The 25,442-nt window shown below is 36.5% G+C and overlaps 1 protein-coding gene across 7 annotated transcripts in view; it reads right to left on the bottom strand.

Moving 5' to 3' along the window:
- The window catches only part of CEP350 (centrosomal protein 350), a 163,379-nt gene extending 138,371 nt beyond the window's left edge, over positions 1-25,008 (bottom strand). For 3 of the 7 annotated variants that reach the window (XM_036905933.2, XM_036905935.2, XM_057507914.1), the window contains exon 1: positions 24,626-25,008. The gene's annotated coding sequence lies outside the window, so the exon portion shown is untranslated. Of the gene's footprint in view, positions 1-8,041; positions 9,218-24,625 lie in introns of those variants that run through there. The other 4 variants (XM_036905937.2, XM_036905939.2, XM_057507911.1 and 1 more) reach the window with 2 other exon arrangements.
- Between the last annotated feature and the right edge of the window lie 434 nt (positions 25,009-25,442).

The following is a 25,442-nucleotide window of genomic DNA, read 5'->3' as shown; positions in this document are numbered from 1 at the left end:
ATCCAAAAGACAAACAACAACAAATGTTGGCGAGGCTGTGGAGAAAGGGGAACCCTCCTACACTGCTGGTGGGAATGTAAACTTGTTCAACCATTGTGGAAAGCAGTATGGAGGTACATCAAAATGCTCAAAACAGACTTACCATTTGACCCAGGAATTGCACTCCTAGGAATTTACCCTAAGAATGCAGCAATCAAGTTTGAGAAAGACAGATGCACCCCTATGTTTATTGCAGCACTATTTACAATAGCCAAGAATTGGAAGCAACCTAAATGTCCATCAATAGATGAATGGATAAAGAAGATGTGGTACATATACACAATGGAATACTACTCAGCTATAAGAAAAGGGCAAATCCAATCATTTGCAGCAACATGGATGGAGCTGGAGGGTATTATGCTCAGTGAAACAAGCCAAGCGGAGAAAGAGAAATACCAAATGATTTCACTTATCTGTGGAATATAAGAACAAAGGAAAAACTGAAGGAACAAAACAGCAGCAGAATCACAGAACTCAAGAATGGACTAACAGGTACCAAAGGGAAAGGGACTGGGGAGGATGGGTGGGTAGTGAGGGATAAGGGGGGTATTAAGATTAACATGCATGGGGGGGGTAGGAGAAAAGGGAGGGCTGTACAACACAGAGAAGGCAAGTAGTGATTCTACAACATTTTGCTATGCTGATGGTCAGTGAGTGTAAAGGGGTTTATAGGGGGGACCTGGTATAGGGGAGAGCCTAGTAAACATAATATTCGTCATGTAAGTGTAGATTAGTGATAGCAAAAAAAAAAAAAAAAAAGGGCAGTTCCTGTGTGGTAACCTCCAACGAATTCTACACAAGGGTATAAAGGGCATATAAAAGTGTAGGCAAAGGGTCTGTTTGTGTTTATACAGAGGATCAAAGCCTAATTGGGCTACCCCGAAAATGAACTAAGATACGATATGAAAAAGAACTTCCAACATCTGCACCCTCTGGAAGACTCATGCCAGAAGATGATCATCAAAAAACCCCAACAAAGATCCACGCACTGCTACAGCTGTAGATGCACTCATCCCACCAGTTCCTGGACCTGCCATGGGAATGAGGAAGGAGATATCTAAGCTGGCCTGTGCATACAGTAAAACAACAAAATTGGACTGGATCTATACTGTTGGAACTCAACCAAGAATTTGGAGAAGTGCAAATTGTAGCGCTCCAAAGTCTTACAACTACAAACTATTTATTGTTAAAAGAACATATGGCATGTGAACAGTCCCCAGGAATGGGTTGTTTTAATTTGTCTGATTTCTCTCAGACTGTTCAAGTTCAGTTGGACAATATCCACCATATCTTAGATAAGTTTTCACAAATGCCTAAGGTGCCTAACTGGTTTTCTTGGTTTCACTGGAGATGGCTGGTAATTACAGATATGCTTTGGTTATGTAACTATACTCCTATTATGTTAATGTGTGTGTGCAATTTAAGTAGTAGCTTAAAACCTATACATGCTGAAGTTACTCTACAAGAAGATATATCAAAGAAATAATCAATCTTCCCATGTTTTCTTCCGCCTGCTACTTCTATAGCTTTTCTTCTTCCTTCCTAATTACAACCCTTAAATAGAATTCGTGCCTCATATCGAATTTACCGAGTATCATAATTCTTCCAAGTGGTAAAGATACCTCAAGACAAATGCTGGGCATAGAAGCCACAGGGCATAAATATGCAAAGAAGTAAAAAGCTAACTTTTTCAAACAATAAGGCTTCTCTCTCACTTACCAACTTCACATTTCCCTGTATGGCCCCGGAAGATGACTGGTTAGCCAGAGACGGGTAAGATTCCTCAAGGGAGGAACAACCTAAGACAGGCACAGTCGCAGGGGGGCCATCAGGTGAGAAATTGGGGATCAACAGAGGTGAGGCTTAGAACCTCACCCCCCCGTTCTGAGAGAAATCTTCTGCATACGTGGATGTTTTATTGCCCTGGTCTAGCTTGGATTAACACATAGTCTACAGGCACACACCTGATCATCTACATGTGCTCTCTTACAACACTAAACTATGTTTTCTACCTTTATCTTGTATCTACCTACCACTTCAGCATTTTATTAAAAATAATAATAATAAAGAGAGAAATGTGGTATCCACATATAAATCAAGTATAAAAACCAAATGAATATTCATATTTGAACTGACTGTTTATAGTTCATAATGCATGAGCAAAACCGAAAGTTTCTGTGATGACTGCCCTTGTACTGTTCACTATGTAACTTATTCATTATGTAAGAATTTGTTCTACATGTAAAAACTTGTTTGTTATGCCTCAGAAGATTGGAGACTGACGAAAATTAGGCTTGGGGTGGAATAATGATTGTGCATTGAGCATTGACTCCCCTATACAGAATTTTATTGTCGTTAACAACCATTTGATCAATAAATATGAGAGATGCCCTCACAAAAAAAAAAAAAAAAAGGACAGACTTCCAATGGTAAAATAAATTAGTAACCGGGATGTAATGTATAGCATAAGGAATATAGTCAAGATATTGTAACAGCCTGGTAGGGTGATAGCTGGAACCTAGAATTATGTATATAAATGTTCTACCACTGTGTTGTACACTTGAAACTCATGTAATGTAATACTGTGTGTCAACTACCCTTCAATAAAAAATAATTATTAAAAAAAAAAAAAAAAAAAAAAAAAAAAAGATAATCTTGCCGGATAAAGTAATCTTGGTTCCAGGCCCTTCTGCTTCATGGCATTAAATACATCATGCCCTCCCCTCTTGCCTGTAAGGTTTCTGCTGAGAAGTCTGATGTTAGCCTGATGGGCTTTCCTTTGTATGTGATCTTATTTCTGCCTCTGGCTGCCTTTAACAGTCCATCCTTATCCTTGATCTTTCCCATTTTAATTACTATGTCTTGGTGTTGTCTTCCTTGGGTCCCTTGTGTTGGGAGATCTGTGGCTCTCCATGGCCTGAGAGATGCTCTCCTTCCCCAGATTGCAGAAGTTTTCAGCAACTATCTCCTCAAAGACACTTTCTATCCCTTTCTCTCTCTCTTCTTCTGGTATCCCTATAATGCGAATATTGTTCCGCTTGGATTGGTCACACAGTTCTCTCAATATTCTTTCATTCTTAGAGATCCTTTTTTCTCTCTGTGCCTCAGCTTCTTTGTATTCCTCTTCTCCAGTTTCTATTTCATTTATTGTCTTCTCCACCATATCCAACCTGATTTTAATACCCTCCATCATGCTCTTCAACGATTGGATATCTAACCTGAATTCATTTCTGAGTTCTTGGATGTCTTTCCATACCTCCATTAGAATGTTGATGATTTTTATTTTGAACTCCCTTTCAGGAAGAGTCACGAGGTCCATATCATTTAAATATTTCTCGGGAGTTGTATTAATAATTTTACTCTGGACAAGGTTCCTTTGGTGTTTCATGTTTGTACATGGCGCCCTCTAGTGTCCAAATGCTCTATTCTGGAGCTGCTCAGCCCCTGAAGCAATGTCGGGGATCGCAGAGGAGCGGTACCGGTGCCTGAGGGGAGGAAAGAGCTGTTCCCCGCCTCCTGGCTGCTGTGCCTGTCTCCACTGCCTGAGCCAGTGGGCCGGTCACACAGGTATAAGTTTTTGTCCCAGAGCAGCCAGATATGGATCCCTGCTTTCCACAGGTGGCCAGAATCCCAGTCTCCCCAGGAACTCTGTCTGTATTTACTTTCCAACCCGGTAGTCATGCAAGTCTCATGAAAGCACCATGAAATGTAGGTTTGTGCTCCCAGAGCAGATCTCCAGAGCTAGGTATTCAGCAGTCCCAAGCCTTCCACTCCCTCCCTGCTCCGTTTCTCTTCCTCCCACTGGTGAGCTGGGGTGAGGGAAGGGCTCAGGTCCCGCGGAGCCACCGCTCTGGTATGTTACCCCATTCGGTGAGGTCTGCTCTTTTCTCCAGGTGTGTGCAGTCTGACGCCATCCTCTTTCCTGTTGCTCTCTCAGGATTAGTTGTGCCAAGTATATTTTCTAATTGTATCCAGTTTTAGGAGGAAGCCTCTGTCTCTCCTCTCACGCCGCCATCTTTTTCTATGTGTGGGTTTTCATCTGGACTCTCTATTCTATTCCATTGACCTATGGGTTAACACCAAATTGTCTTAATTACTGTGGCTGCCTACTAGCGCTTGAAATTAGGGAGTTTAATCCTTAACTTCATTCTTCCTTCTCAGGATTGGCTGGCTATTCAGGGTCTTTTGTGATTCCATATAAATTTTAGAACTATTTTTTCTAGTTCATTGAAGAATGCTGTCGGTATTTTGATAGGGGCACAGCACTGAATCTATGTATTGCTTTAGGCAGGATGGCCATTTTGACAATATTAATTCTTCCTATCCATGAGCATTGGATGTATTTTCATTTACTGGTGTCTTCTTTTATTTCTCTCATTAGTGTCTTGTAGTTTTCAGGGTATAGATCTTTCACTTCCTTAGGTTTATTCCTAGGTATTTTATTCTTTTAGATGCAACTGTAAATGGAGTTGTTTTCATTATTTCTCTTTCTGCTAGTTCATTGCTAATATATAAGAATGCAACAGATATCTGTGTACTGATTTTGTATCCTGTAACTTTGCTGAATTCAGTTATTAGTTCTAGAAGTTTTGGGGTGGTTTCTTTAGGGCTTTTTAAGTACAATATCATGTCATCTGCAAACAGTGACAATTTAACTTCTTGCCAATCTGGATGCCTTTTATTTCTTTGTGTTGTCTGATTGCCCTGGATAGGACCTTCAGTACTATGTTCTTACCCTTTTATACCCACTTTGTTGCGTTTTTATCACGAATGGATGTTGAATTTTGTCTAATGCTTTTCCAGCATCTATAAAGATGATCATGTGTTTGCTGTCCTTTTTATGTGGTGATGTTGATGGATTTTCAAATACTGTACCATTTTGCATCCCTGGAATAAATCCCACTTGATCCTGATGTGATCTTTTTTATGTATTTCTGAATTTGGTCTGCTAATATTTTGTTGAAGACTTTTGCATCTATGCCCATCAGGGATATTGGTCTGAAATTTCCCTTTTTTTGGTGTCTTTGCCTGTTTTGGGTATTAGAGTGATGCTGGCTTCATAAAATGAGTTTGGAAGTATTCCTTCCTCTTCTACTCTTTGGAAAACTTTAAGAGGATGGGCATTAGGTCTTCTCTAAATGTCTTATAAAATTCAGCAGTGAAGCCATCTGACCTGGGACTTTTGTTCTTATGTAGTTTTTGATTAACAATTTCATCACTGCTAATTGGTCTGTTCAGATTTTCTGTTTCTTCCTGCGTCAGTCCTGGAAGGTTGTATTTTCTGAGAAACTTGTCTATTTCTTCTAGTTTATCCAGTTTTTTAGCATATAATTTTTCATAGTATTCTCTAATAATTCTTCATATTTCTGTGGTATCCATAATGATTTTCCCTTTCTCATTTTTGATTCTGTTTATGTGTGTAGACTCTCTTTTTTTCTTGATAAGTCTGGCTAGGGGTTCATCTATTTTGTCTATTTTCTCAAGAGAATCAGTTCTTGGTTTCATTAATTCTTTATATTTCATTCTTCAGTTTTATTTCTTCTTTTATCTTTCTTACGTATTTCTACTGACTTTGGTCCCCATTTATTCTTTTTCTAGTGTCATTAATTTTGACTTTAGACTGAACATTTGCAATTGTTCTTCTTTCTTGAGATACCTTGTATTGCTATATACTTTCCTCTTAGAACTGCCTTCGCTGTGTCCCACAGATTTTGCAGTTTTGAACTGTTGTTTTCGTTTGTCTCCATATATTGCTTGATCGCTCTTTTAATTTGGTCATTGATCCATTAATTATTTAGAAGCATGTTGTTAAGCCTCCATGTGTTTGTGGGATTTTTTGTTTTCTCTGCACAATTTATTTCTAGTTTCATACCTTTGTGGTCTGAGAAACTGTTTGGTATAATTTCAATCTTTTTTAATTTTCTGGGACTTTCTTTGTGGCCTAATGTGTGATCTATTCTGGAAAATGTTCCATGTGCACTTGAGAAGAATATGTATCCTGCTGCTTTTGGGTGAGGTGTTCTGTAGATGTCTGTTAGGTCCACTAGTTCTAATGTGTTGTTCAGGGCCTCTGTCTCCTTACTTATTTTCTGTATGATTGATCTGTCCTTTGGAGTGAATGGTGTGTTGAAGTCTCCTAAAATGAACACATTGCTTTCTATTACCCCCTTTAATTCTGTTAGTATTTGTTTCACATATGTAGGTTCTCCTATGTTGGGTATGTATTTATAATGGTTATATCCTCATGTTGGACCAACCCCTTTATCATTATATAATATCCTTCTTTGTCTGTTACTTTCTTTGTGTTGAAGTCTATTTTATCTAGTACAAGTATTGCAACTCCTGCTTCTTTCTCCCTATTGTTCATGTGAAATATCTTTTTCCATCCCTTCACTTTTAGTCTGTGTATGCCTTTGGGTTTGAAGTGAGTCTCTTGTAGGCAGCATATAGATGGGTCGTTTTTTTATCCATTCTGTAACTCTATTATGTCTTTTGATTGGTGGATTCAATCCATTTACATTTAGGGTGATTGTTGATAGATATGTACTTATTGCCATTGCAGGCTTTGGATTCATGTTTACCAAAGGTTCAAGGGCAACTTCTTTACTATCTAATAGTCTATCTTCGTCACTTATTTTACTATGACAAACACAATCTAAAGATTCTTTTTTTTCTCCCTTCTTTTCCTTCCTCTGCCACTCTTTATATGTTAGGTATCATTCTGTACTCTTTGTGTACCCCTTGACTGACTTTGTTGGTAGCTGATTTATTTTTGCATTTGCTTAGTAATTAATTGGTCTACTCCCTTTACTGTGGTTTTATTTTCTCTGGTGACCACTATTTAGCCTTAGGAGCACATCCATCTAGAACACTTGTATTTTTAAAATTGTAAACAATAATTTCTAATTTAAAGGAATAATTATAATTTCTCCTGTACTAAGTTACCCTGGTTTATAAATTTTCAGAAAAAAATTTCAAAAATGTTCTAAAATAAAATTTTTCATAGACTATACAATATGGCTCTAAGAAAAGTCAATATAGATTTTTAAAAATAGGCAGGGATGGTAGAAAATCTAAAATGAACAAATATGCCAATAGTTTAAGTTTTTCTAACCCTAAAAACTTTAATCAGAGCTGCCAACACAGTTCAAAAAAATTAACTCATTTTACTTTCCTTCACATAAAGATACTTTTGATCTAGCCAACTGTTTACATGTGAGTTCTTTACTACTAAATAATCTGGCAATGATTAGACAAGTTTTCATTAGACATGTCTCTCCTTTAAAACTAAAATAAATGCTAAAATATATAGTAATTATCAATTATCCAATGGAAAGAAACAGAATAATAATAAAAAATTCCTTATATATCCATAATCTCTATGTTTAGGGGGCCAATGCTGATAGGCTGGGAGACACTGTAGATGGGTAAAAGAAAATGACCTGTACTGCTTTAAACTAAAAATGTTAGTAACGGTCAATAATTTTCAAATGCAAATGACTAAATACTGGGAGTCTGACATTTACGTAAAACTTAATCTTGTGAATAAATTATAGTATATTCACCATTTAGCAGTAAGAATAAACTAATTATAACTACATGCAACAGGATAGTTGAACATCACAAACATTAAGCATGCCAGAAACAAGGATATATGCTGTGTGATTCTACTTACAATGTAACAAACAGGCACAAATAACCTATGGTATTAGAAGGACAGTCATTAAATATGGTTTGAGGCGGAGAGTGACTGGAATTGGAGCAAGGAAGGGCTTCTGGAGTACTGATAATATTTGGGTATTGATTTGGGTGCTGATTTCATGGGTGTGTTCAGTTTATGAGATTTCACTAAGCCTTACATTTATATGCTTTTTCAGTGTATATTAACTTCAATAAAGGCAGTTTCAATTAATATGAAAGAATTATATCCCGGCTTAGGTTTATAATTATAGTTTTAATTGAGTTCTATAATATGAAGCATTTCAATTTTTTACTAACCGACCTTTCAAAATCCCTGGTTATCCCATGCCCAGTAAGTATTATTAACAGAATGTATTTAAGTAGGTCTGTTCTTCGTGTAAGAATATATATATATATAAAATATCACCACTTTCTATAAAAATAGAAAAAAGAATTATTGAAGAAAAAGTACAATGAAAAAATATAGGAAGAGAATCTAATTTGTTAAAATTCTTACTATCTTTAAAGTATAAAACAGAATTTGCAAAATGCTCTTTCCAACCACTTTAAAGTGCTTACCAAATAAAACAGACTAAATTTATCCAGGATAATTTCTTGGTTAATAATGAAAATTATCTTCCCAGTTAAATGTTTCACAAAAAATATGACAACTTTAATCTACAGCCATGAGAATTTTGAAATTAGTTTTTATTGAACATTCGTGTATTCTCTTTTACCTATTTAATCTGCGAAGAATTACGAGAAGTGTACAAAATCCACCCCAACTACTTTTTGTCTATATCCCTCTTCATGTTTCTCTAAGTTAATGCTTATGTAGCTTGATATTATTTGGTGCATAAAGGCTCATGGTTGTTATCACTGTGGATTTCATATTTCTTCAATAAAAAATGACAATCTTTGTCCCCAGAAAAATGTGTTTCAGTATTTAATCCTAATTTATATGTTATTAATAAAAGCAAGCATTGCTTTATTTTATTGCACCTGCCCTATCTTTCAATTCTAAGCCTTCTGAGGCACTTTATTTTAGATTTAACTTGTGTACAGAATATAATTACAATGTTTTAACCCAATGTAGTTATCTTTGTCTTTCAAAACTGAGAATGGGGAGAGTAAATTTGCGTATCAATAGCCTCATGCTAATGGTTGTTGAGTACCTGCTTCTACAAAGTAATTTGTATGTTTAAAAAAAGATGAAATAGTCCTGACCTCTACCATCTCACTATCTAGTACAAGGGTTCTTAACTGAGGGATCCATGAATGAGATTCAAGGAATTTATAAACTCTGAAATTGTGTGCAAAATTTTGTGTGTATCATCTATGCACATTTTTCTAGAGAGGGAAGTTGACCTTTATCACTTTCTCAAAGAGATCCAATAATCAAGCAAGGTAAACACATGCATAATATAACTGAGAAATATGATAATCTGACAATACCCTAATACATGTGAATTATTACAAAAGGAAACATTAATTCTAATGGGGGAGATTCATTAAAGCTTCTTGGAGGTATAAAGCTCCAAGAAGGTATATCCTTAAAAAAAAACCATATTAATTATGACATGCCTAATCTATGTGTGGTATGAAGGAGAAGGAAGGGACAGAGACAATTTTGCATCAGAAGCCCTAAGCGCATCAGTATACCACACTCAAAAAAGTTAATATTCATAAATGAATTCATAACCCCTCATCTGATAAGGGGTTAACATCCAAAATATATAAAGAACACATACACCTCAACACCCAAAAAACAAATAATCCAATTAAGAAATGGGCAAAGGACCTGAACACTTTTCCAAAGAATACAAATGGCCAACAGGCACATGAAAAGATGCTCCACATCACTAATTATCAGAGAAATGTAAATTAAAACCACAATGAGATAACACCTCACACCAGTTAGGATGGCCACTATCCAAAAAATAAGAAGTAACAAATGCTGGCAAGGAGCAAAGAAATGGTAACCCTCCTATACTGTTGGTGGGAATGCAAATTGGTTCAACAATTATGGAAAGCAATATGGAGGTTCCTCAAAAAAACGAAAATAGATATACCATTTTCGACCCAGGAATTTCACTCCTAGAAATTTACCCAAAGAAAACAAAATCCCTGATTTGAAAAGACATATGCACCCCTATGTTTATCGCAGCACTATCTGAAATAGCCAAGAAATGGAAGCAACCTAAGTGCCCATGAATAGATGAATGGATACAGAAGATGTGGTACATATACACAATGGAATATTATTCAGCCATAAGAAAACAAATCCTACGATTTGCAACAACATGGATGGAGCTAGAGGGTATTATGCTCAGTGAAATAAGCCAGGCGGAGAAAGACAAGTACCAAATGATTTCACTCACCTGTGAAGTATAACAACAAAGAAAAAACTGAAGGAACAAAACAGCAGAGGACTCAGAGAACCCAAGAATGGACTGACAGTTACCAAACGGAAAAGGACTGTGGAGGATGGGTGGGAAGGGAGGGATAAAGGGAAAAAGGGGCATTACGATTAGCACACATAATGTGGGGGTGGGGGCATGGGGAAGGCAGTATAGCACAGAGAAGACAAGTAGTGATTCTATAGCATCTTACTATGCTGATGGACAGAGACTGTAATGCGGTATGTGGTGGGGACTTGATAATGGGGGGAATCTAGTAACCACAATGTTGCTCATGTAATTGTGTATTAATGATAATGACACCAAAATAAAAAGTATAAAATAAAATGCTCCTGGAAAAGTTTGTTAAATGAAATTATATAAGAATATATTACAGATGTCACTCACTATGTCTGCCCACCCATAGACCCTTTTCTAAAGAACCGTCCTCTCTCGCATCCACAACCCTGCCTACTCCTCACCCCAGCTACAGTTGATTGGATAAGGAGTGAGGAACTGACTCAAGGGTGGCCTATCCACTCCCTGGAAAGAAGAGATCACAGCATTTTGGAATGAAATGTTAAACAACTGAATCAATGAGCTTTGAGGAGCCAAGCTGAAAAATCATGATGAAAAAGCAAGAGGAAGATCAAAGAAAAACAAATGAGAGACCATGTGGCCTCCCCAGAAAGGAAAAAGTGGTCTCGTTCCTGACAATTTTCCAGGTCCTGTGATATCAGTACCTTGTTTTCTGCCCCTGCATTCCTCAAGACCTCTCTGAAGCCTTACAACAAACTTCCTTTTATTTCACTTTAATTAAGGAAAAAAAAAAGAAAAATCTCACAGAAAAAGAGGATCCCATGAAATCATTCATTTCAAGCCATATACTTAGAGGAAAAAAGTTATCAAGAAAAATATATTTGAAGTTTTTTTCAAGTACGTTATAGAAAAAAATGTGTTAAGAAATACATTGTTTTAAAAAAGAGAAAGAATAAAAAAATTTATTTTCTTACAAACATTCAACTTAAAAGTCCATACATTCTAAGGCAAAAATTTGAAGTCTAAAAAAGTTCTTTTCCTGGCATATGGGTTTATTTTTATGAAAATCTATATACCCAGGAAACCTAGGAAATATACCTTTCTAGTAACACAATTTTTCAATTGGATTTTATAACACTAGTATATTCATTAACATTTGGGGTCTTAAGCTAACATCTTCAAACTCTCACTACTCTTGGGATCAATTAAACATCTCTTTCCTACTTCCCTTACCTCTTCCTTTTTTTCTTGATCGATGGCTTCTCTACTTTTGCCCAACTCATCAATGGAAACTTTTCCAAAGATTCCATTCCGAGGCCTTTTCTAGCTCCTCCTTCCCAGGCATTCTCACACTTTCATGGTTTCAGCTACTTCCTAAATGTCATCATGTTCCTGTCCTACATCTTGCTCTAAGCTCAGGGTCCAAGTCTTCCATCTATTAGGCAGTCTACCTCCAAGTCCTACTTGCACTTCAAATTTATTAAGTTCAGAACCAAATTCACTTTCATCTATCTTCAAAATTGTTCCTCCTTCTTGTTCTCCTAGAACATGGGATTATCGTGCATCCAGCTTATCTTTGACATTCCTTCCTCTCTCTCACTCCATCATGTACTGAGTTACCAAGTCAATACTACCTTTAACAAGCTTCTGTTAATATATAAAATACACCTCCATAAAGCTGTCTATAAAAAATTTTAAGACATTTCTGTAACATCTTTATTCCTCTTGACTCTGTTCAGAGCACCATCTTTAGCCTAAATTACAGTAAAGGCTTCCTAAATTATTCTGCTCCCATTCTGCAACCGAAGTTATCTTTCTAAGGAACCTAGCAACTCTGCTTTTATAACTCTTCAAAGACTATCACCTATGGGATAAAGTTCCAAATTCCTTAGCATGATGGAACTTGGAATTCTTCACAACTTTATAGTATTACTCCTTACTATCTTCAACATACACCAATTGTTCCTATTGAACACCCATACACAGAGTGCATTCTCCGAGCATCCAGAAATTTTCATCACTGACATATCTTCTTTTCCTAAAATTTCTCTGGTAGTAATACCCTTTGAGGACAAACTCTAGTGTCATCTCCTAGAAATTTTTCCCAGACTGCCCCTTAACAGAATTACTATTTCATCTGTTTCCCATACCACTTTCACTTTTTATAGCCCTTACCATTACACACATACACCCACATTATTCATGCATTTATTCAATGAACATGTCTTGAGGAACTAATGCTCACAATCTAGTGAAGAAGACACACACATAAACAGTATTTAACATGATGAGTTAGATATAGATACAGATAGCATATATGTATCAGTCATCCCACAAGGTTGTATGGCCCTTAAAACTATTATTTTCTTATTTATCTGCACATCAACAGAGCCCTTCAATGAACAGATAAACAAATGGCAGTATTGGAAGCTTTTATGATCTCAACTTAAACAGAAAAGAATAAAGAGGAATCAAAAGTAGGGCTCCCAGCAAAAACACAAGTGGGAAATGAGTGGGATAAATTTATAGAAGTGTCAAGAAACATGATTAAATAAACAGAAGAGGTGGTTAAAAAAACAGACTGGAAAACTACTCATAAGAAAGGAAGAGGAAGACAATTAACAAGCATCTCTAGGCCAGTAATACAGGAAAAAAAAGAAATGGAAAACAAGGAAATGAAATTCATATACTATTCTTCAAGTAGCCTGTAAGACTATCTGGTAAAATAAACTACAAGGCCCACACACAAATAGCATAATTGACCTTGCTGATGACAACACAGCAAATAACAGGGCTACTGGAGGCCATATAATAAACTGAATGTATCATGTCATGGAAACAATGGGAGTCATTTGATAAAAGCACATCATCATTAATGTGCAATGAATCAGAAAACTGGAGCAGAAGATAATGCTATTTCTGTGGTAATAACTAAGTAAAAGCCTTATTATGATTAGTCCAAAGGAACACTACAACATCTATGTATAAACTATACTGGAGGTTCATTTATTCACTATCTGGACATGAACAAGGCAATGCGCAGTTAAAATGGAACAATAAAACGCTGCCATCTACATTCATTGAACAGCAGAAACTACTCAGAAAGGCAAGACTTTTCTCCTACCCACTCCACCCAAGAACAAAAATTAACTACTAGATCCATGGCTTCAACCTCACAATAACATCATGTTTCCTAGAGAAGAATGGTGTGACCCCAGCTGAACAGATTCTTTGCAGGAAGTACTAGTGGGATACCACTGTTAGCTACCAGGATACAACTTGACAAATACATCTACCTTACTAAGAATTCTGTGCCTGTTAGCAATCAAGTCCCCTGACTCTGGAAGTATGGTGATATTGATGAGTGCCCATCCTCAACAGACCTCAACTCTACCTAACTTACACTGAAACCCAGTAACAAAGATTCAAAGATGCAAGAGTCTTCACTGATCAGTAAGAAGTAAGAATCCTAAGACAGAAATTGAAATAACTGAAATTAGAAATCCAGGCACACTGTCCTAGATCATATTCAATTAATTCAATAAGGAAAGTTAATGTATTCCTTCTCTGAAAACCCATAGCCTACCATTCCTTCTACTTCCTACAGGTAAAAATAAGCTGGAAGAGGAAGATAGGGTTCCTAACTGCTTTTTTTCTCCATTATCTCTGGTCCTTTCATTTACTAGTACAGTCTCACTTAAGAAAATTTGCTTAAAATTAGGGAAACATTTATATTCATTGCCTAAAAAACAAATCTGGTACATTATCTTCAAATATTAGTAGTATATTTTCCTGTTTTTCCCATTCATCTCCTATTTTCTTCTATGGTATTTTTCCCTCTTACTTCTTTTCTGTTTTCCCTATTATCTCTTATCTGACTTCCTCTCTTTTCTTTCTCACCTTTAATTTACCTATTTTTATATCTACTATTTGTATTTATACCATTCATATTTATGACTTAGTTTCCTAAACCTAAAAAAGGTATTATTTCTATGAATAAACCTACAACATACATTTCTCTCAACTCACAAAGACCTTACCATACTGAATGTAACGCAATAAATACACACACACATATATATGAATACTCATTTATTGACACATATTTTGATAATATGTTTGGCTTTTTTTTAAATTTGGGCACATGATATGATATTGGTATTAAGGGTAATACATAAAATATTAGTGTTCAGATGCCAATATAACATACCAAAACGCACCTTATGTCATAAAGTTATCATATTAAATTGTTTAATCCTTGGCAACTAGGGACACACAGACAATATCCTTTGTATTTAAATATCTTTTAAATACAATACTTTAAAATAATTACTCCACAACTTCAACCTCTGTAAGTATAAGTAGTTTTTAAGCCTGTAAAGACAACTCTCTCCAAAATAATCCATACATATATTCTCAATCATTTCCATTACAAGTGAATTTCCGAGCTGCCACACAATGCTTCTTCCAAGCAGCTGCAGAGTTCTTGTCTCCTAAGCCACCTTTCTCAAGAAGCTCTAGGAGGAGAAATTACTTGGATACCATTTTAAAAACAAAGATGCTGAGGCTAGACCCCCAAGAGATTCTGAATCAGTGGGTCTGAGAAGAGGCCAAAAACTGTATTTTCAAATGTCTACATGGACCCAACTCACAGCCAGATTTGAACACTACAGCTCTAGAGATTATCTTCAATTCTACTCTTTGAAGCCTGAAGGCTCTTCATGGAATATAAAGATGAGCATTAGTGAAGAGAACTAATCCTATTTCGCAACCACCCAAGAACACCTCTCTTCTGAAGCCCCAAAACCCTTGACAGCAACAATTCCTTTAAACCAGAAGCCAAAATTAGTCCTCTATGGGGGGTAACATGAGGGCAGTTAATACTTAATAATCATAGCTACCATTTTCTGTGTTCCTTCTATGTGGGCAAAGGATTATATTGTTTTCCATGTATTATTTTCAATCTCCATCACAACCCATGAGACAACCATCTGTATATATCCATTTTACAGATGAAGAAACAGGATCAGAGTAGGGAACTAGTTCAAGGTCATTTGGCTAACAAGTGACAGAAATGGAAAAATTCAGATCTCTCTCAAACTTCTGATAGCCTCTAATGGTCATTCACATAATGCCTCTCATAATATACAAACTCAGCCACCACCTATAACACAATCCCCTATCCTTTCTCATAATTTCATCATAAGGCAACTTGCTTTCCCACCTAGATTCTATTCTCTTTAGAACCTCTGTTTCCTTAATTTCAAAGCACTTTAACTTTTTTAGAGAATGCTCACTTAACCTACATGCCTGTTAATCGAACTCACCCCAAAGACAGGTCTTCCTCACAAATGTTTACAGATGAACCTTTTAATTCTCTTCTCCCTCCTGAACAGAATAGGTAAGATGTTTAAGTAAACTCCTTGGTCCCTTCATTGTTACATCAGACTGTATATTCTTCCCCATTCATGAAAACCCTTTTCCTCAGTCTGACCCATGCTATCCATTCATTAACAAATATTTGCTGAGTAAAGTATGTAGTAGTAATGAATCAATGCTAAGCAGTGGGGATACAGCAGTGAAAAGAACAAACATGGTCCCCACACACAGAGTCTAAAGGTTTGCTCAGAAAGTTGACATTCAACAAATATATGAATGGGATGAAAATAATAAAGAAAAAATGCAAGTACTATGTAGCATATAACAGAAGAAATTCAACTAATCTGGGAAGTTCAGAAGAAAGTGAAATTTAATCTAAGACCTAAAGGAGTTAGCTAAGGGTAGGCAAGAAAAAGCTTCCTAGGCAAATAGGTACAATTATGTAGAATGGCCTTTAGATGAAAAGACACTGAAGTCCCATGTATTGAAAAGGAAAAATGATGAGACATGAAGCTGGAGAAGGAGAGAAACAAGATCATGCAAGGTCTCTGACATGATTACATTTGTGTTTTTAAAAGATCAAGTGTTGGCCACTCCTCTATTATGCACTGACCATAGTTTTCAGAAGTTAGTAACACAGAATCTATACCACTCTACTGTACTTTGTCTCCTGACTATACTGCAAGCTTCTTAAATTTCAGAAAACTTAAGAATACTTTTATTATTCATTTAAGTAACTCAACAGTTTCATTCTAGTGTCCATTTTCCAGTGAGTTCAAATAGCATCTTGTAGAGAACTAAGTTATTTCAGGAAAAAGTCAAAGCATAAATGAACAATACTGCTTTGTTCAGACTAAAGTCAAATATCAAAAGAACTAAGAGAGAAACTATACTTGACATGGTTTTATTTAGATCATGTAAAATATAAATGAAAGCTCAAAGTAACAACAAACTTGCAAAAGTTAGCTAAACAAGACTCTAACCTGCCAATAGAAAATATAAACACAATTTCACTAAAGCTATAATAAATGATGTAACACATATCTAGTTAAAATTATACAAATAAAATGTATAAGCACTTCAGAATCAAATAAGGTGCAACTTATTAAAAAAAACTGTTGCTTGATAGCAAACAATCTAAAGCCAACAAGGAGTCCACACTTCAAGTAGCACCAAAATATTCATCTGAGAAGTACAAAGGCTCAAAGGAAATTAACAATAGCCAAGAAATTTAAAAGAATTATATTTACATTTACCTTTCCTTCTTACCATGCAGGCTAAGCATTCATAAACAGAATGGGAAAGAACAGGAAAAAGTAACTTTTAGAGGAAAGGAGCCATAAGAATACTTCCCATTTCAAGATATCCCCACTTCCAGGTTCTTTGAAGAAACTTCAACCATCAATTATATTTTTACTCATGTGTATCCCTAACCTCACCTCCAAGATTCTTCCTATTAGCACTTATACTTAATCAAGTCTCCTTACTTAAAACAATCACCAAAGCCCCTCAATCTAGCACCCTCCTCCACTACTGCTCTTTTTCCTTCACAAACTTCTCAAAAGAGTTGAAGGAATACATTGAGACTCCATTTAGAGATACTTTTCAATCACTCGTCAAACAATTCCATGTGGTTGCCACCCACATTTCTCTACAACAGCTCTCACTAAAATGACCAAAGACTTCTTCACCTCCAAATCTAATGGGCATTTTCAAATAACAAGTGCTCAACCTGTGTGACCTCTTGGCAACATTCATCACAGCTGACCACGCTCTACGCTCTTGAAATACTCTTTTCCTTTAGCTTCCATATACTATAGTCTGATTTTCCATGTCCTCTCTAGCTCTCTTTCTCAGTCTCCTCTGCTAGCTAGTCCTTGTCTTTTTTTTTAATAAATCCTACCACCTTTTATTATAGTCTTAAACAAAATGACCTCAAGATACTTCAGAAATCTAATTACATTTTAGTACTCTGGGGTGTTTCTTTAAAAGATAGAAAAATATATTTACATAAACACAATAATTACAATAATGTATATAACTTACATTGGTAATCTCTAAAACTGACAATAACAAAAATCCGATCTTTTGATTTTGATTTTTCAGTAGCATGTGTTAATTAATTGTAACATTCCATTCATAAAGCATTGCATCCATTTATTTATTCAAGTGTTTTTGAAAGTTAATTATGCAATTCTATGGGCTTAAAGAATTTTACGTATTTTTATTTAACAAGATTAAAAAAGAGATTCTCAAATTTAGCTGAGAAAAATATGCCTAGGGTATGGTATTAACACTGCATAGTACTGAAGTTTATTCACTAAATTTCAAACAAGATTAACAGTTATAAACACATATTAAGGAACATTTCATGGTTGTTATGACATTACTAATATAAGTGATCAGATATAACTGTAAAAATAAATTATGTCAATAAAATTTTAGAGTTCACTTACATCTAATATTTCCCCTAGTGGAAATAACCTTAGTGGCTAAATTTTGGTTAAAGAGAGTCACAAAATTCCAAGAAATCAGAAAGCAATGCAAATAATCAGTTTTGCAAGTGAGAAAATTCAAACTTTAAATGTTAACACTGAAGTCAAATGTCTAGATGTTAATTTCACTTCATGCATGAAAAACATATGTTCTGAAATTATAAACATTTATTACTACTCCTTATAGCAACATCAAATTAAACAAGACATGAAAAAAGCTGCTTTTATATTTCCTCAGAATAATATGGTCCTTTTATTAAATCTTAGCTAGTAAGTGCAATAGAAGATAAACTGTCAAGAGAACACAGATATCTGATCTTATCAGAGAGAGGGCACAGGGGAAATTGTGTTAAAATGTAGACTGCCAGTGGCTAACATGTTTAAGGAAAATGAACTCTCCCCAAATTGCCTGAAGGGATATTTATTTATAATTTTTGATACTGAAATCACAGTTGAGAGGAGGGAATTATTTCCCTCTGATATAAATCAAAAGACTTCAAAGAGTTCCAACTATTTCTGGACCATTGATCTCCTGACTCTGTGACTCAATAATGCTGTAACAATGCAAACCCACTCTTCTTTAGTGCATGCTCTTTGTCACCTAGGTCTTGTCTTTTAAATCTTGAGGTTCAAGAGGGTTTGACCTTGGGCTCTTTTCTAACACTATACTCTGGAATTGGATGACCTGGGTGACCCCACCCATGACCAAGGCCTCAAAATATCATCTATATGCCAGTGATGGCCAAAACTCCAGTCCAGATCTAATCTCCAATAGACCAACCCACATGTCAAAATGTTGGAGAAATCTCAAAGGCACATTAAACTCAACATCTGCAAAATTCAATTCATTATTCATTCCCAAAAGACAAACAGATTTCTTAGTCCAGCTGCACAAGCCAGAAATGTCCACAAGAGGTGATTATACTATATGACTGCTAAGGTCCTTTACGACTGCTAAGCTCCTTTATTACTCTGAATTTATAATCTATACCATCAGTTCTCAGAGTGTGGTCCAGGGATCTCTCAAGGTCTGATACCCTTTAGGGGGTGGAGGAAGGGGGTGTACAAACTCAAAGTTACTTCTACTAAGACATCATTTGTCTTTTCACTCTCATTCTGAGTGTGTATGGTGGAGTTTCCCAAAGGCTGCATGATGTATGATATCACAACAGATTGAATGCAGAAGCATATATGAGAATCTAGATGTCTTCTATTAAGCCAAGCATTAAAAATATTTGCAAATGTCAAACAATGCCTTGTTTCTCATAAAATGTTTTTGTTTAAGAAAATAAATTTTTCATTAAGATGTTATTTGTTAATATGGCACAGGTTAATTATTTTAAATAAAATAACAAATACATTTAAAAATTTTAATACAGTAGATATCAATAGATACAGGCCATATAAAGAAAAGTCTTTGAGTTTTTAATAATGGAGTATAAAGTGGTCTTGACACCAAAAAGTTAGAGAAACGCTGATCTATAACTGTGATATGACATTTCAAATAGCCAATTCTCAAGTGTGTTCTAGCAACTAATTTTATTGACAGTGCTGTCATTCAGTCATAGAGATTCACTCTCCTCAATTATTTATTGGCTTCCTACTATGTGCCAGGCACTGGGAATAAAATATGAGAGGAATGACTTCGTTTTGGCCCTCACAGAGAATATTTTCCATACCTTTGCTACATTTCAATTCCTCTATCAGACCCTATATAAGAACCATCTCTGCCTGGAAGATTAAGAAAAGACAACGCTGCAACAGTCATACTATTTAGCTCAATATAAAATGGACAAATTTAGTGGGGACCAGGCTTGGGAAAGTGGGAGATATTCCAGCTCTAAATCATATATATATGTGCATATATACATATACACACACAAATGACCAGAGAATTTAGCCTCACCTCTTTTTACATATAAAATACAGACAACAACTACTTTTTACAAATACTAGGCTGACCTACTATAATCCAGGAAATCCAGAAGGAACTATGTAATATTTGGTACCAGCTTGTCCTCTGGAGTACAGGTGGCACAAAGAACACAATGTCCCACACTGATATGAAACCAAGAACTAAACTAAAACCTGACTAAAGGTACCCCTAGTCTTTTACTTAAGGAGAACTGAAGACAATGAACAAGACAAGGAAAAAGACAAGCCCTAAAACTAGGAGTCTATACTTTGCTTAGCCCCATCTAGTTGTCCTGAATACTTACTCTTCTAAATTAATTTCAAGTAATATATCCTGATAAAGTTGTCTTATAGTTTGCAAGTCAGGATTACTGTATGCCCTAAAGTGCAAAATTCTCACTACAAAAGCTTCCCCGATACATAATAAACTGTCAACACTGGTTAACTCCCAGGAGGGGCAGTAAGGGTCCAGGATAGGAAGCGGACTTTTCAGTGGATATGTTTTTTAATTTTTTTTACAACAGATACACTTAGCCACTTCTTGAAGGAAAAAACAAGGAAAAATAAATATTTTTGGAAGGTTTCCTTACACATTCAATAACTTAACTAATTTAGAGGCTGTTAAGAAAACAAAGATAGCTACTTTTCCTTTCACTGGACTCTTTAATACACTGTAGTTACTCCCCGTGTGTGGATACACAGCACTTTATCATTCCTATTCCTACCCCACACCCCGTACTACTATTTTACATATCTTTTACATGGGACTTCGGGTATGATGTTTTATTCCTGTTTATTTCCCAAGTACATGCCCAGTACACAGTACAGAGCATACATTAGTTGCTCCAGACCTGTTTGCTGTATGATGGTCCCATTAGTAAGTCTCAGAATCCAAGTCTTAAATACAAACAGAAAAGAAAAACTTAACAACGACAAAAAAAACACCACATGTATGTCATGTATGAAGCTGCTAACCATTTCTAAGCAAAATATTTCTTTCATGGTAATTTTTTTTTAAATAATAAAATAATATTTCTATGTGTACATACACATTTTGTATCTTAAAACAAACCCAGAACTAAAAAGAAATTCTTTATAAAATACTCTTTATGGATATAAACATAAAAATCATTAATGAAATGAAGCCTATTAACTTGTAGCCAGTGCTATTACTCATGGATGATTTTTAGCTTTACAAAGGGAGAGAAGCCACAATACCATAAGAAGCTTTTACAAGTCCACTTACAACAGAAACTGTTAAGTGGTTAACTTTTTTTAAAAATCACCAAACCCAAACTGTGATTAAAGATAAATCAGATTCTTCTTTTTGCAAAAACATCCTTCTATTTGTAAAAAGATCACCTTTACCTTTTGGTTATTTACATGTACCAATTTATAATCCCAATGATAGAAAGGGTTGAGATTTATTTTCAAATTAACAAACCTTTTGATTCATGGAGAGGCCTGTTTTGAGTTATTAACACTGTGAAGGATAAATGGATTGCTAGGTTGTTCACAATTATCCTCTGATTTGATAATTATCTGACACAGTAAACAAATGCAGACTTTGCAGCTGCAGAGTAGATTCTTCATCCAGTTATAAAACCAAGTTTGGGTGAGATATTTGCCCTATATGATACTGTTTACTTGTGTATACGACGTGGGAATTGAACCAGCTGGCCTTTAAGATTAAGAACGCGCAATGCTGTAATTAAGAAATGACTTAGTTATTACAAGCCTATAATTATAGTACTAGTTTAACCAGGTCACAGTCTTAAAGCTTCTATTTTCTTTAAATTACAATAATTATTGCCAGGACACCTAGGCAAATCATTAAAATAGTCAATTTAAGTTTTCAGGATCAACCTGTGGATTATTCTCAGTGGTTTTTTTAATCCTACACCATCATTCCCCTGCTACCTAGCAAACTTGAACATACCTCTGGAGTATATTCCTAAGAGCTGACATGTGCCTAGGAACAGTGCACTAGTGTTTTGTTTTTTTGTTTTTTAAACATTATACCAAGACCACTCTGGTCAATTTAATCAACCAATATTTTTTTTAATAATATTTTATAAGTTACTATGTGGTAGGCACTGGGTGAACAATAGTTTTTAACAGTGGATCTCTGCCATCATGGCAACTATATGAGAAAGGCAAATAAAAGCCCAAAATAACCACTAGCAAAGTTATACTTGTGAGAACAATGTATAAATATGTTAGGGCAGAAAAGAAAACTATGCAATCTTTTGATTATTAGAGTTTTTTGGAATATTTGTGACACTAGAAATTGTTTGACATGGGAAAAAAACTCAATAAAGAAAATTATTTCACAACTTGCCCCACACTAATTGGCAATCGCAAGTGTCAATGGCAAATACGCTTTTTAAATCTTCAGGTCTAACAATAAAATCACCAAAATGTTACTACTTTTCAGTTACGCCGCATGTGGCCTGATTATGTTTTACACAACCAAAAGTATAAATGATTTTTAGTACCAAAGATAATGGAACTATGAGTATCCAAACAAGATGAGAGACAACAAACGAACTACAATTTCTTAGGAACATTGTTCAAGCAAAAGATATGTATAGCAGTAAAGCAATCTGTTGTAATAATTCATGATTATAACATTAATAATTAATAAAATGCTATGAAAATACTAATGTTTTTTAAAAAACTGACAACCATCAGCATAAGGAGCGAGAGGCACATCAAAAGGAACAAAAAATAGGTTTTTTGTAGATTTTTAAACTACATTCCAGAAGTGTCTATATTAATATTCAATTTAAAGAAAACTAATAATAGGATGTTAATTAGACTTACTATGGTGATCATTTCCTATCTATACATATATCAATCATTATCTTGTACACCTGAAACTAATGTCACTTATACCTCAATAAAAATAAGTAAAACAATTCTAGATCATCTGCAGTTTCATTCACATCAAGCAAATGAACTCCCTTGTGTGTCAATTTCCACAACTGCAAAATAAGGATATTTGCCAAACCTACCTCACAAATTGCTATGAAGACAATGATGTATGTAGAAGTCCACCAAAAAAATGCCAGTTATTTTAGACAGCAGCTTCTTTTTTGCTTCCACTATAACTTACAGCAATTCAACAAATAACAAAAGTGGTTACATAGAGACTTCTCTTTTCTTCTGTCCATGACATGGCATTAGTGTTATAAAATGAGCAAAATATTGGCAATCAGAATCATTAGAAAAAAATTCAAAGCTTCCTAATTCATAAATCGATTACCCCACAGAGGCCGGTTGTTCAAGTATAATGCTCTTTACATAACACTACACACTAATACAGCTCAGAGAATCAGAGAAATTCTTTCACATATGTATAAAATTGTTTATATAACTCACCACCATTACGAAGTCCTGCTACTATGAAATGATGAGATACACATGTATTTACCCACATATACAATGTATTCTAGCTTAATGTTTATTTTCTTATTAAAATATCTTAAATTCAGTGCTATGAGCATTCAATGGTTGAGATTTATTTTATTACATTTAAATGGAGTTTGTCGATTTAGCACAGCAAAACTAATTAATTACACGCCCATAGGTTTGAAGCAACTTCTACCACAGGTCCAACCACCAATCGCCAAAAACCTGTCACAACCTCCTTTTATCAGCAACATAATTGCCTTGTTCAAAAACAATTACTTTAAACTACTAAAAAATTTTCAATGGAAAGCAGCTTTCTATATTTTATTATTGCTTCTACAAACCTTTTCAGATTACTAGGTTTGCCTATCTAACACAGCCTTTCCTTTAAAAAACCCTTGAAATACGAGTCAGAAGGTATCGTTAACATGGCAACATAATCATTAACGACTTTTCCAAATTCAAAACAAGGATCACCATCAAAACAAAACAATCAAGTGGAGTACGTGGATACTGATCACTATTCCTGACAACCTTTGTTATCCTGTAAAAAGGATTCGGTACTACACCAAAACCACATTAAAATCTATACCTATGTGCACCTTCCTACCTAAAAACTAAAAATACAGCCAAATTGCAACCTATATTTGTGACATTAGCTAAATATTATTTTGCACGTCAGGCTACATTTAAAAAGAGGGAGGAGAAAAATACTGACAACTTTGAAAGCGTAAAGCTTTTTAAATCTCTCCCTAAATCACTTGTGAATAAATCGGTAGGACTACATTCAGCAGCTGCTAGACCGGAGCAGATCAAAGTTTTCCCAATACTTGAGAGTGTTTATCCCCACCAAAAAGGAAGAGAAATTAATAATCCTTGCCACTGAAGCTTGTCCCCGGAATTTCCCAAAATATGCCTGATCTCCATAAGAAGAGGGGACTCTTCTCCCGAGACCAAAGGCGAGAGGTATCTCGCACAGCTTTTGCAGATAAGAACAGGGGCAGCAGAGGAGGGGAGGCAATGGCAGGTAAGGAAGGAAATCCCATCTTTGGCAGTCACCGGAGGGACCTGAAACTCAGGTCTTAGGATGGCCCTCCCGCAAGGGCTCAGGACCCAGGGAGGTTCCCCGAGGGGGAAGCCAGGCCAGGGTTCCCCGAGCCCCGCCCCGCCTCTCTCGCCGCCACCGGGGACCCGGGACCGCGGACAAGAGACAGCGGAGGCTTAAGCGAGCGTCCGCGGTCCTAGCCAGGTCCTCCCGTGGCTCACCTGAGAGTGTCGCCTCCGCCCTCGGCTCCCACGGTGCATCCCGCGGGGCCTGGCGGAGGGTGCAGCGACGCCGCCCCGACGGGCCCCAGGGCTGCCCGGCCTGGCCTCCCCACTCCGGGGACGCACCGGGTGCCCGCCTCGCACCGGCTCCCGGGATCCGCCGGTCTGCAGAGAAGGAAGGAGAGGCGGAAAGGCTGCCTCCCTTCCCCCACAGCAAGCCAGCCTCCTGAGCTGCGGCTCTCTGCAGTTCCTTCTGGCGCAAGTCTGGCCCCGCTCCCCCGCCCAGGAGTCACTTCAGCAGCGGCGGCCCAGTCGCCATTACAGCCCAACAACTGACACGGAGGAGGAGCGGCGCCGGCGGCAGTGGCTGTGGCGGCCGCGCGAGGCAGGGCGGGAGCAGTCGGGGCCCGGACAAACCTCGCGAGAACTATCCCGATGTAGTTTCACAGGAATGCAACCTTGGTTTGGGGCCATGTTGAGTGTGGCCAAAGGTGAGTGTGAAATAAAATGAGGAGGGGAAGTCCGGGGGCGCCATGTTTAGTGTGGCGAAATTTGCGTCTTGCAGGACTCGGGAGGAGCCAAAGTAGATCCGCAGCGGAGACCTCCCAATCGCCCTCTTTCCTCTCAAGCTAAGTGGGTTTTCTGGCTGCGCATTTAACTCCCAGCTGAAAAATAAGCTCGGGTTTTGAAGGGTCAGCTCAGTCTGGCAATTGCAGCTTCTCAGAGTTTACGATGTTTCCCCAGTTGTCGTCCAAATAAATCTTCTTTACCCCACTCAGTTTTAGATCATTGCAGCTCTGCGGCTGCTGCAGTAACC

Source organism: Manis pentadactyla, chromosome 9, assembly GCF_030020395.1.
Source record: "Manis pentadactyla isolate mManPen7 chromosome 9, mManPen7.hap1, whole genome shotgun sequence".
Classification (NCBI taxonomy): Eukaryota; Metazoa; Chordata; class Mammalia; order Pholidota; family Manidae; genus Manis; species Manis pentadactyla.
The sequence above is the reverse complement of the archived record's forward strand: the minus strand, read 5'-3'. Positions and strand labels throughout refer to the sequence as shown.